The following is a 14,103-nucleotide window of genomic DNA, read 5'->3' as shown; positions in this document are numbered from 1 at the left end:
TTTTTTTCTACAAAATACCAAAGACCATTATTGAACGTACATAATTTAATACAAAGATACCGACAAAGTTGCTAGCTGTTGTCTCTTGTCTAGGAGTGAATGAGTGACTAAATAATTGGTTATTTAAGTGACATTGTCTTGCTATGGTGACACCACTTAAGATGAATGGTTACGGTCTGGCACAAGTGGTAATTTGACTATGTGCCACATTTTTTGTTCTCAATTTCATGAAATTAAAGTGAAAACCACTGCTTCAAAGATTATTTGGTAACGAGTTTATGGTGATTAGGGGCTGAGACAAAAGAAGTTTGTAAAATATACGATACTAACTAAGTTTACCACCTTTTTTGCACTTACCATGTTCCATTTATACGAAGTGGAAATTTCTAAGAAAAAAGGAGATCCAGCGAGATCTAGCTTGTCATAAATTTTGCCATCGTTAGTACTGGAGAAGACTATCTACGAAATCGATGGTGCGTGCTAACCTTCGGAAGACGGAAGCTGCAATAGTTCAGTTTTGTGCAGATAAATCTGCATTATTGCGAGTGTTTATGAGAGAGTTATGCAGGCCTTCCACCAGCATAGATTCCGTAAGTAGCACAGCACGACAACAGCGCTGCACGCCATCTTCACATATATTTGTCAAGGACTCAACCAGAGACCGCCGGGTGACAGAACAGTAATGGTGGCGCTTGACTTATCAAACGACTTTGATACAGTCGGACACTCCACGCTATTTGAGGACATTGAGCAAACAACCCTCCGGCCAAGCTTGAAACGTTGGACGCCAGTCATTTCGTATTCCAAAATTCTATGGTAATTAATTTTTGATCACATCCTCGTCTCCTGTTGTCTGCTAACTATAAACCCAAATTGTTGTCTGTGTGTCTCATTCGGTTGGTCTTGCATTACAAATGCAATTCAAAGCCACTTAACCACGTCCTATTATTCCCTGTTATTTGATGAGCTTTCTAGCTAGCTATTGTTGTTGTCAATGATGTTCATCTGGTTGCCTTGGTAAATTACAACAAGTGTTTGGTTTTTGGTTCATTCTTTGAAAAAAGTCTGCACTTGCACTCTTTGCAGTAGGGTTTTTGTACTTTTAATTTGTGCTGTTAAACCACCCAGAATTTTATGACCAACGAATTATTACCCCAAAAACAAAAAAACGGCAATGTTTTTGTGGTCTTTGTTTTTGTTATCTTGTTCGAGTGTCAGCTTGGAAGGAGGTTCAATTCTGTTGTTGTTTTACTATTTTAGTGTCATTGTGACACTCGTTTTTAATTAAAGTTTAGTGAACTCATGGGTGGCATAGAAAGGGATTGTTGTGATGCGTATGTAAGATTGGATTTAGTGGGAACATTTTTACAAATATATCAAAGAGATTACTGGGTTTTTAAATTTTTTACTAGATTTTCTCTGTGTTTTAGCAAATAAATTAAAAACTTAAAAACCAAGAATCACTTCAATGGCTTCCTGATCATAAATACCAACTAATCTTCCAACTAAAAATGAATGTTCAAGAACCAAATGTAATCTGTTTTAAACTAATGCACTCTCCAAGACTTGGCAACATTTAAGACAACATGGAAAATTCAAGCAAATATCCCAAATACAACACCAGACCATTTCGAAGTTAACTTCATTTTTCTCTCTTCCATTTTGCCAAACAAAATTGTATTTTTATCTAGACTTTCAAATCGTATTTTAGCAATTGTTTTTAATTGATTTTTCCTGGACTCGTTTTTATTTGTTGTTGCATTTTCTTTCCAACTATATTTTTGGATGGTTTTATATAAAGGACTCTTAGCCGAAATCACACATGTTTACATGGATTTTAATAAAAGTTTTCATTTTCGTTTACACTGTAATCTAGTCCAGTGTAAAGTAAATGCTGCAGTTTTCAATGTTGGCATTAAACCAAATGGTTTGTTGCTGGCCATTGGATGTGGATGTTACCATGGCCATCACATATGGCCACAATGTGTGAGAGACGAGTGTTTGTCCAGTAAATATGTACCTTAATCTACATACTTTTTTTAAATGTTGGTTTTATTAGCTCGAAGCACAGAAACGGGGTGTGGAATATTGAATCTGGAGTGAAAGTGAATTTTATTAAATTTTAAAATAAATATTCTTTAAACAATCCACGTTTATGGCTGCGCTAATTTAAGAAGAAATATTTTTTAAAAAAATTCACGTTTATGGCTATGTCAATTTAAGAAAAAATATTCTTTAAAAAATTCAGGTTTATGGATATGCCAATTTAAGAAAAAATATTCTTTAAAAAATTCAGGTTTATGGATATGCCAATTTAAGAAAAAATATTCTTTAAAAAATCCACGTTTAAGTCTCAGATAGTCTAAGAAAAAATATTCTTTAAAAAATCCACGTTTAAGTCTCAGATAGTCTAAGAAAAAATATTCTTTAAAAAATCCACGTTTAAGTCTCAGATAGTCTAAGAAAAAATATTCTTTAAAAAATCCACGTTTAAGTCTCAGATAGTCTAAGAAAAAATATTCTTTAAAAAATCCACGTTTAAGTCTCAGATAGTCTAAGAAAAAATATTCTTTAAAAAATCCACGTTTAAGTCTCAGATAGTCTAAGAAAAAATATTCTTTAAAAAATCCACGTTTAAGTCTCAGATAGTCTAAGAAAAAATATTCTTTAAAAAATCCACGTTTAAGTCTCAGATAGTCTAAGAAAAAATATTCTTTAAAAAATCCACGTTTAAGTCTCAGATAGTCTAAGAAAAAATATTCTTTAAAAAATCCACGTTTATGTCTCAGATAGCCTAAGAAAAAATATTCTTTAAAAAATCCACGTTTATGTCTCAGATGGTCTAAGAAAAAATATTCTTAAAAAAATCCACGTTTATGTCTCAAATAGTCTAAGAAAAAATATTCTTTAAAAAATCCACGTTTATGTCTCAGATAGTCTAAGAATAAAAAATCCACGTTCATGTCTCAGATAGTCTAAGAAAAAATATTCTTTAAAAAATCCACGTTTATGTCTCAGATAGTCTAAGAAAAAATATTCTTTAAAAAATCCACGTTTATGTCTCAGATAGTCTAAGAAAAAATATTCTTTAAAAAATCCACGTTTATGTCTCAGATAGTCTAAGAAAAAATATTCTTTAAAAAATCCACGTTTATGTCTCAGATAGTCTAAGAAAAAATATTCTTTAAAAAATCCAGGTTTATGCCCCACATAGTCTAAGAAAAAATATTCTTTAAAAAATCCACGTTTATGTCCCAGATAATCTAAGAAAAAATATTCTTTAAAAAATCCACGTTTATGTCTCAGATAGTATAAAAAAATTTCTTTAAACACCCACGTTTATGTCTCAGATAGTCTAAGAAAAATATTCTTTAAAAAATCCACGTTTATGTCTCAGATATTATAAGAAAAAATATTCTTTAAAAACCCACGTTTATGTCTCAGATAGTATAAAAAAATTTCTTTAAACACCCACGTTTATTTCTCAGATAGTCTAAGAAAAATATTCTTTAAAAAATCCACGTTTATGTCTCAGATAGTCTAAGAAAAAATATTCTTTAAAAAATCCACGTTTATGTCTCAGATAGTCTAAGAAAAATATTCTTTAAAAAATCCACGTTTATGTCTCAGATAGTCTAAGAAAAAATATTCTTTAAAAAATCCACGTTTATGTCTCAGATAGTCTAAGAAAAAATATTCTTTAAAAAATCCACGTTTATGTCTCAGATAGTCTAAGAAAAAATATTCTTTAAAAAATCCACGTTTATGTCTCAGATAGTCTAAGAAAAAATATTCTTTAAAAAATCCACGTTTATGTCCCAGATAATCTAAGAAAAAATATTCTTTAAAAAATCCACGTTTATGTCTCAGATAGTCTAAGAAAAATATTCTCTAAAAAAATCCACGTTTATGTCTCAGATAGTCTAAGAAAAAATATTCTTTAAAAAATCCACGTTTATGTCTCAGATAGTCTAAGAAAAATATTCTTTAAAAAATCCACGTTTATGCCTCAGGTAGTCTAAGAAAAGATATTCTTTAAAAAATCCACGTTTATGTCTCAGATAGTCTAAGAAAAATATTCTTTAAAAAATCCACGTTTATGTCTCAGATATTATAAGAAAAAATATTCTTTAAAAACCCACGTTTATGTCTCAGATAGTCTAAGAAAAAATATTCTTTAAAACATCCACGTTTATAACTCAGATGGTCTAAGAAAAAATATTCTTTAAAAAATCCACGTTTATGTCTCAAATAGCCTAAGAAAAAATATTCTTTAAAAAATCCACGTTTATGTCTCAAATAGCCTAAGAAAAAATATTCTTTAAAAAATCCACGTTTATGTCACAAATAGCCTAAGAAAAAATATTTTATTAAAAAATCCACGTTTATGTCTCAAATAGCCTAAGAAAAAATATTCTTTAAAAAATCCACGTTTATGTCTCAAATAGAAAAAAGAAAGAAAAAATATTCTTTAAAAAATCCACGTTTATGTCTCAAATAGCCTAAGAAAAAATATTCTTTAAAAAATCCACGTTTATGTCACAAATAGCCTAAGAAAAAATATTTTATTAAAAAATCCACGTTTATGTCTCAAATAGCCTAAGAAAAAATATTCTTTAAAAAATCCACGTTTATGTCTCAAATAGCCTAAGAAAAAATATTCTTTAAAAAATCCACGTTTATGTCACAAATAGCCTAAGAAAAAATATTTTATTAAAAAATCCACGTTTATGTCTCAAATAGCCTAAGAAAAAATATTCTTTAAAAAATCCACGTTTATGTCTCAAATAGCCTAAGAAAAAATATTCTTTAAAAAATCCACGTTTATGTCACAAATAGCCTAAGAAAAAATATTCTTTAAAAAATCCACGTTTATGTCTCAAATAGCCTAAGAAAAAATATTCTTTAAAAAATCCACGTTTATGTCTCAAATAGCCTAAGAAAAAATATTCTTTAAAAAATCCACGTTTATGTCTCAAATAGCCTAAGAAAAAATATTCTTTAAAAAATCCACGTTTATGTCTCAAATAGCCTAAGAAAAAATATTCTTTAAAAAATCCACGTTTATGTCACAAATAGCCTAAGAAAAAATATTCTTTAAAAAATCCACGTTTATGTCTCAAATAGCCTAAGAAAAAATATTCTTTAAAAAATCCACGTTTATGTCTCAAATAGCCTAAGAAAAAATATTCTTTAAAAAATCCACGTTTATGGCTGTGCTAATTTAAGAAAAAATATTCTTTAAAAAAATTACGGTTACGGCTGTGATGGTCGGTGAAAACTATTATTTTAAAATAATTTATGCCTCTTATGGTCCATGACAATATTTTACATATTCTTCTTATTGCCACTATGTTGTAGGTACACTTTATAAACTATCTTCCGATTATCTATAAATATTTTCCCCCTTTCATGAAGGCAATGCAAGAACAAAACATCACCGATCGCTACAAAATCTTGAAAATCTATTTCTATTTTTAAATTTAGCTGCATGGGCAACACTGATAGCAATTGAAATTTCAATACGGTTCTATGGTGTAATGGTTAGCACTCTGGACTTTGAATCCAGCGATCCGAGTTCAAATCTCGGTAGAACCTTTCTACCACTATTCCTTACAGGAATTCACATTTTATGATTTTAAATTGCATTTTCTTTTTAAGTACGTGTGCATGTGTTGTTTAATATATGTATGTGTCGTATTCATTATTAAAGTTGTATTGCCCCTCCCATGTACTCCCTTATGTACCCATTCATCAAGATCCGGTTCATTATTATTATGTTACAACGTGATAAATTAGTAAGTCATTGTATAAAATTAACACAGCAAAATCCCAGTTTACATAGATAGTGCATACAATATTTATGTGTAGTCCTTGTAATATTATGGAAAATACAGTGAAACCTATAAATTGAACTAAACATATGCCATTAGAATATAGACTATCGATTTAACCCCTTTCATAATTTTCGTTTTTAATTTTTTGTTTTAATTATTGTTATTTTTGTTCTAACTTTTTTTTATTGAAAAAATTGTCTCTTCCTCAAGTTCCCACTGTATATTTATTGAGTGCTTAATATTGTATTTATATTCTATATAGATGGACATGCAACATGTTGCAAATTACGTGCAGTTTATGACCATAGCTGGAGGCTATGTTTTTTCTCTGTTTGTTCCGTAATACAAAGCACTTTAAATTTCATTTGATGGCAATAGGAAGCTAATTAATTAATAAAATATGCTGAGTTTATTGTTCGAAACTATGCAGATGAAAATAAACAGCACACGTTTTCAGTTTGCAATAAATGCACAGTGTTCTTGTCAATATTTTTTCTTTAAGAATATTTTATTATAAGAAAATTCACAGCCATAAACAGGAATTTTTTCAAAGATTATTTTTCCCCCAATTATCAGAGCCATAAACGTGGATTTTTCAAGAATATTTTTTCTTAAATTAGCACAGCCATAAACGTGGATTTTTTAAAGAATATTTTTTCTTAAATTAGCATAAACGTGGATTTTTTAAAGAATATTTTTTCTTAAATTAGCATAAACGTGGATTTCTTAAAGAATATTTTTTCTTAAATTAGCACAGCCATAAACGTGGATTTTTTAAAGAATATTTTTTCTTAAATTAGCACAGCCATAAACGTGGATTTTTTAAAGAATATTTTTTCTTAAATTAGCACAGCCATAAACGTGGATTTTTTAAAGAATATTTTTTCTTAAATTAGCACAGCCATAAACGTGGATTTTTTAAAGAATATTTTTTCTTAAATTAGCACAGCCATAAACGTGGATTTTTTAAAGAATATTTTTCTTAAATTAGCACAGCCATAAACGTGGATTTTTTAAAGAATATTTTTTCTTAAATTAGCACAGCCATAAACGTGGATTTTTTAAAGAATATTTTTTCTTAAATTAGCACAGCCATAAACGTGGATTTTTTAAAGAATATTTTTTCTTAAATTAGCACAGCCATAAACGTGGATTTTTTAAAGAATATTTTTTCTTAAATTAGCATAAACGTGGATTTTTTAAAGAATATTTTTTCTTAAATTAGCATAAACGTGGATTTCTTAAAGAATATTTTTTCTTAAATTAGCACAGCCATAAACGTGGATTTTTTAAAGAATATTTTTTCTTAAATTAGCACAGCCATAAACGTGGATTTTTTAAAGAATATTTTTTCTTAAATTAGCACAGCCATAAACGTGGATTTTTTAAAGAATATTTTTTCTTAAATTAGCACAGCCATAAACGTGGATTTTTTAAAGAATATTTTTTCTTAAATTAGCACAGCCATAAACGTGGATTTTTTAAAGAATATTTTTCTTAAATTAGCACAGCCATAAACGTGGATTTTTTAAAGAATATTTTTTCTTAAATTAGCACAGCCATAAACGTGGATTTTTTAAAGAATATTTTTTCTTAAATTAGCACAGCCATAAACGTGGATTTTTTAAAGAATATTTTTTCTTAAATTAGCACAGCCATAAACGTGGATTTTTTAAAGAATATTTTTTCTTAAATTAGCACAGCCATAAACGTGGATTTTTTAAAGAATATTTTTTCTTAAATTAGCACAGCCATAAACGTGGATTTTTTAAAGAATATTTTTTCTTAAATTAGCACAGCCATAAACGTGGATTTTTTAAAGAATATTTTTTCTTAAATTAGCACAGCCATAAACGTGGATTTTTTAAAGAATATTTTTTCTTAAATTAGCACAGCCATAAACGTGGATTTTTTAAAGAATATTTTTTCTTAAATTAGCACAGCCATAAACGTGGATTTTTTAAAGAATATTTTTTCTTAAATTAGCACAGCCATAAACGTGGATTTTTTAAAGAATATTTTTCTTAAATTAGCACAGCCATAAACGTGGATTTTTTAAAGAATAATTTTTCTTAAATTAGCACAGCCATAAACGTGGATTTTTTAAAGAATAATTTTTCTTAAATTAGCACAGCCATAAACGTGGATTTTTAAAGAATATTTTTTCTTAAATTAGCACAGCCATAAACGTGGATTTTTTAAAGAATATTTTTTCTTAAATTAGCACAGCCATAAACGTGGATTTTTTAAAGAATATTTTTTCTTAAATTAGCACAGCCATAAACGTGGATTTTTTAAAGAATATTTTTTCTTAAATTAGCACAGCCATAAACGTGGATTTTTTAAAGAATAATTTTTCTTAAATTAGCACAGCCATAAACGTGGATTTTTTAAAGAATATTTTTTCTTAAATTAGCACAGCCATAAACGTGGATTTTTTAAAGAATATTTTTTCTTAAATTAACACAGCCATAAACGTGGATTTTTTAAAGAATATTTTTTCTTAAATTAGCACAGCCATAAACGTGGATTTTTTAAAGAATATTTTTCTTAAATTAGCACAGCCATAAACGTGGATTTTTTAAAGAATAATTTTTCTTAAATTAGCACAGCCATAAACGTGGATTTTTTAAAGAATAATTTTTCTTAAATTAGCACAGCCATAAACGTGGATTTTTTAAAGAATATTTTTTCTTAAATTAGCACAGCCATAAACGTGGATTTTTAAAGAATATTTTTTCTTAAATTAGCACAGCCATAAACGTGGATTTTTTAAAGAATATTTTTTCTTAAATTAGCACAGCCATAAACGTGGATTTTTTAAAGAATATTTTTTCTTAAATTAGCACAGCCATAAACGTGGATTTTTTAAAGAATATTTTTTCTTAAATTAGCACAGCCATAAACGTGGATTTCTTAAAGAATATTTTTTCTTAAATTAGCACAGCCATAAACGTGGATTTTTTAAAGAATATTTTTTCTTAAATTAGCACAGCCATAAACGTGGATTTTTTAAAGAATATTTTTTCTTAAATTAGCACAGCCATAAACGTGGATTTTTTAAAGAATATTTTTTCTTAAATTAGCACAGCCATAAACGTGGATTTTTTAAAGAATATTTTTTCTTAAATTAGCACAGCCATAAACGTGGATTTTTTAAAGAATATTTTTCTTAAATTAGCACAGCCATAAACGTGGATTTTTTAAAGAATATTTTTTCTTAAATTAGCACAGCCATAAACGTGGATTTTTTAAAGAATATTTTTTCTTAAATTAGCACAGCCATAAACGTGGATTTTTTAAAGAATATTTTTTCTTAAATTAGCACAGCCATAAACGTGGATTTTTTAAAGAATATTTTTCTTAAATTAGCACAGCCATAAACGTGGATTTTTTAAAGAATAATTTTTCTTAAATTAGCACAGCCATAAACGTGGATTTTTTAAAGAATAATTTTTCTTAAATTAGCACAGCCATAAACGTGGATTTTTTAAAGAATATTTTTTCTTAAATTAGCACAGCCATAAACGTGGATTTTTAAAGAATATTTTTTCTTAAATTAGCACAGCCATAAACGTGGATTTTTTAAAGAATATTTTTTCTTAAATTAGCACAGCCATAAACGTGGATTTTTTAAAGAATATTTTTTCTTAAATTAGCACAGCCATAAACGTGGATTTTTTAAAGAATATTTTTTCTTAAATTAGCACAGCCATAAACGTGGATTTCTTAAAGAATATTTTTTCTTAAATTAGCACAGCCATAAACGTGGATTTTTTAAAGAATATTTTTTCTTAAATTAGCACAGCCATAAACGTGGATTTTTTAAAGAATATTTTTTCTTAAATTAGCACAGCCATAAACGTGGATTTTTTAAAGAATATTTTTTCTTAAATTAGCACAGCCATAAACGTGGATTTTTTAAAGAATATTTTTTCTTAAATTAGCACAGCCATAAACGTGGATTTTTTAAAGAATATTTTTCTTAAATTAGCACAGCCATAAACGTGGATTTTTTAAAGAATATTTTTTCTTAAATTAGCACAGCCATAAACGTGGATTTTTTAAAGAATATTTTTTCTTAAATTAGCACAGCCATAAACGTGGATTTTTTAAAGAATATTTTTTCTTAAATTAGCACAGCCATAAACGTGGATTTTTTAAAGAATATTTTTTCTTAAATTAGCACAGCCATAAACGTGGATTTTTTAAAGAATATTTTTTCTTAAATTAGCACAGCCATAAACGTGGATTTTTTAAAGAATATTTTTTCTTAAATTAGCACAGCCATAAACGTGGATTTTTTAAAGAATATTTTTTCTTAAATTAGCACAGCCATAAACGTGGATTTTTTAAAGAATATTTTTTCTTAAATTAGCACAGCCATAAACGTGGATTTTTTAAAGAATATTTTTTCTTAAATTAGCACAGCCATAAACGTGGATTTTTTAAAGAATATTTTTTCTTAAATTAGCACAGCCATAAACGTGGATTTTTTAAAGAATATTTTTCTTAAATTAGCACAGCCATAAACGTGGATTTTTTAAAGAATAATTTTTCTTAAATTAGCACAGCCATAAACGTGGATTTTTTAAAGAATAATTTTTCTTAAATTAGCACAGCCATAAACGTGGATTTTTAAAGAATATTTTTTCTTAAATTAGCACAGCCATAAACGTGGATTTTTTAAAGAATATTTTTTCTTAAATTAGCACAGCCATAAACGTGGATTTTTTAAAGAATATTTTTTCTTAAATTAGCACAGCCATAAACGTGGATTTTTTAAAGAATATTTTTTCTTAAATTAGCACAGCCATAAACGTGGATTTTTAAAGAATAATTTTTCTTAAATTAGCACAGCCATAAACGTGGATTTTTTAAAGAATATTTTTTCTTAAATTAGCACAGCCATAAACGTGGATTTTTTAAAGAATATTTTTTCTTAAATTAACACAGCCATAAACGTGGATTTTTTAAAGAATATTTTTTCTTAAATTAGCACAGCCATAAACGTGGATTTTTTAAAGAATATTTTTCTTAAATTAGCACAGCCATAAACGTGGATTTTTTAAAGAATAATTTTTCTTAAATTAGCACAGCCATAAACGTGGATTTTTTAAAGAATAATTTTTCTTAAATTAGCACAGCCATAAACGTGGATTTTTTAAAGAATATTTTTTCTTAAATTAGCACAGCCATAAACGTGGATTTTTAAAGAATATTTTTTCTTAAATTAGCACAGCCATAAACGTGGATTTTTTAAAGAATATTTTTTCTTAAATTAGCACAGCCATAAACGTGGATTTTTTAAAGAATATTTTTTCTTAAATTAGCACAGCCATAAACGTGGATTTTTTAAAGAATATTTTTTCTTAAATTAGCACAGCCATAAACGTGGATTTTTTAAAGAATATTTTTTCTTAAATTAGCACAGCCATAAACGTGGATTTTTTAAAGAATATTTTTTCTTAAATTAGCACAGCCATAAACGTGGATTTTTTAAAGAATATTTTTTCTTAAATTAGCACAGCCATTAACGTGGATTTTTTAAAGAATATTTTTTCTTAAATTAGCACAGCCATAAACGTGGATTTTTTAAAGAATATTTTTCTTAAATTAGCACAGCCATAAACGTGGATTTTTTAAAGAATATTTTTTCTTAAATTAGCACAGCCATAAACGTGGATTTTTTAAAGAATATTTTTTCTTAAATTAGCACAGCCATAAACGTGGATTTTTTAAAGAATATTTTTTCTTAAATTAGCATAAACGTGGATTTTTTAAAGAATATTTTTCTTAAATTAGCATAAACGTGGATTTCTTAAAGAATATTTTTTCTTAAATTAGCACAGCCATAAACGTGGATTTTTTAAAGAATATTTTTTCTTAAATTAGCACAGCCATAAACGTGGATTTTTTAAAGAATATTTTTTTCTTAAATTAGCACAGCCATAAACGTGGATTTTTTAAAGAATATTTTTCTTAAATTAGCACAGCCATAAACGTGGGATTTTTTAAAGAATATTTTTTCTTAAATTAGCACAGCCATAAACGTGGATTTTTTAAAGAATATTTTTCTTAAATTAGCACAGCCATAAACGTGGATTTTTTAAAGAATATTTTTTCTTAAATTAGCACAGCCATAAACGTGGATTTTTAAAGAATATTTTTCTTAAATTAGCACAGCCATAAACGTGGATTTTTTAAAGAATATTTTTTCTTAAATTAGCACAGCCATAAACGTGGATTTTTTAAAGAATATTTTTTCTTAAATTAGCACAGCCATAAACGTGGATTTTTTAAAGAATATTTTTTCTTAAATTAGCACAGCCATAAACGTGGATTTTTTAAAGAATATTTTTTCTTAAATTAGCACAGCCATAAACGTGGATTTTTTAAAGAATATTTTTTCTTAAATTAGCACAGCCATAAACGTGGATTTTTTAAAGAATATTTTTTCTTAAATTAGCACAGCCATAAACGTGGATTTTTTAAAGAATATTTTTCTTAAATTAGCACAGCCATAAATTTTTAAAGAATATTTTTACTTAAATTAGCACAGCCATAAACGTGGATTTTTTAAAGAATATTTTTTCTTAAATTAGCACAGCCATAAACGTGGATTTTTTAAAGAATATTTTTTCTTAAATTAGCACAGCCATAAACGTGGATTTTTTAAAGAATATTTTTTCTTAAATTAGCACAGCCATAAACGTGGATTTTTTAAAGAATATTTTTTCTTAAATTAGCACAGCCATAAACGTGGATTTTTTAAAGAATATTTTTCTTAAATTAGCACAGCCATAAACGTGGATTTTTTAAAGAATAATTTTTCTTAAATTAGCACAGCCATAAACGTGGATTTTTTAAAGAATAATTTTTCTTAAATTAGCACAGCCATAAACGTGGATTTTTTAAAGAATATTTTTTCTTAAATTAGCACAGCCATAAACGTGGATTTTTAAAGAATATTTTTTCTTAAATTAGCACAGCCATAAACGTGGATTTTTAAAGAATATTTTTTCTTAAATTAGCACAGCCATAAAAGTGGATTTTTTAAAGAATATTTTTTCTTAAATTAGCACAGCCATAAACGTGGATTTTTTAAAGAATATTTTTTCTTAAATTAGCACAGCCATAAACGTGGATTTTTTAAAGAATATTTTTTCTTAAATTAGCACAGCCATAAACGTGGATTTTTTAAAGAATATTTTTTCTTAAATTAGCACAGCCATAAACGTGGATTTTTTAAAGAATATTTTTTCTTAAATTAGCACAGCCATAAACGTGGATTTTTTAAAGAATATTTTTTCTTAAATTAGCACAGCCATAAACGTGGATTTTTTAAAGAATATTTTTTCTTAAATTAGCACAGCCATAAACGTGGATTTTTTAAAGAATATTTTTTCTTAAATTAGCACAGCCATAAACGTGGATTTTTTAAAGAATATTTTTTCTTAAATTAGCACAGCCATAAACGTGGATTTTTTAAAGAATATTTTTTCTTAAATTAGCACAGCCATAAACGTGGATTTTTTAAAGAATATTTTTTCTTAAATTAGCACAGCCATAAACGTGGATTTTTTAAAGAATATTTTTTCTTAAATTAGCACAGCCATAAACGTGGATTTTTTAAAGAATATTTTTTCTTAAATTAGCACAGCCATAAACGTGGATTTTTTAAAGAATATTTTTTCTTAAATTATTTTTTAAAGAATATTTTTTCTTAAATTAGCACAGCCATAAACGTGGATTTTTTAAAGAATATTTTTTCTCAAATTAGCACAGCTATAAACGTGGATTTTTTAAAGAATATTTTTTCTTAAATTAGCACAGCCATAAACGTGGATTTTTTAAAGAATATTTTTTCTTAAATTAGCACAGCTATAAACGTGGATTTTTTAAAGAATATTTTTTCTTAAATTAGCACAGCCATAAACGTGGATTTTTTAAAGAATATTTTTTCTTAAATTAGCACAGCCATAAATGTGGATTTTTTAAAGAATATTTTTCTTAAATTAGCACAGCCATAAACGTGGATTTTTTAAAGAATATTTTTTCTTAAATTAGCACAGCCATAAACGTGGATTTTTTAAAGAATATTTTTTCTTAAATTAGCACAGCTATAAACGTGGATTTTGTAAAGAATATTTTTTCTTAAATTAGCACAGCCATAAACGTGGATTTTTTAAAGAATATTTTTTCTTAAATAAGCACAGCCATAAACGTGGATTTTTTAAAGAATATTTTGTCTTAAATTAGCACA

The 14,103-nt window shown here is 26.9% G+C and overlaps 1 non-coding gene across 1 annotated transcript; it reads left to right on the top strand.

Annotated features, from left to right (window-relative positions):
* The first annotated feature begins 5,526 nt into the window (after positions 1-5,526).
* On the top strand, positions 5,527-5,598 carry TRNAQ-UUG (transfer RNA glutamine (anticodon UUG)). Its single transcript has one exon. It is a non-coding gene; the product is annotated as a tRNA-Gln (tRNA).
* Positions 5,599-14,103: the final 8,505 nt, after the last annotated feature.

The sequence above is a fragment of the Musca autumnalis genome, unplaced genomic scaffold (genome assembly GCF_047663935.1).
Source record: "Musca autumnalis isolate F117 unplaced genomic scaffold, ASM4766393v1 scaffold_2, whole genome shotgun sequence".
NCBI lineage: Eukaryota > Metazoa > Arthropoda > Insecta > Diptera > Muscidae > Musca > Musca autumnalis.
Note: the sequence above shows the minus strand (reverse complement) of the source record. Positions and strands in the feature narration are given on the sequence as shown.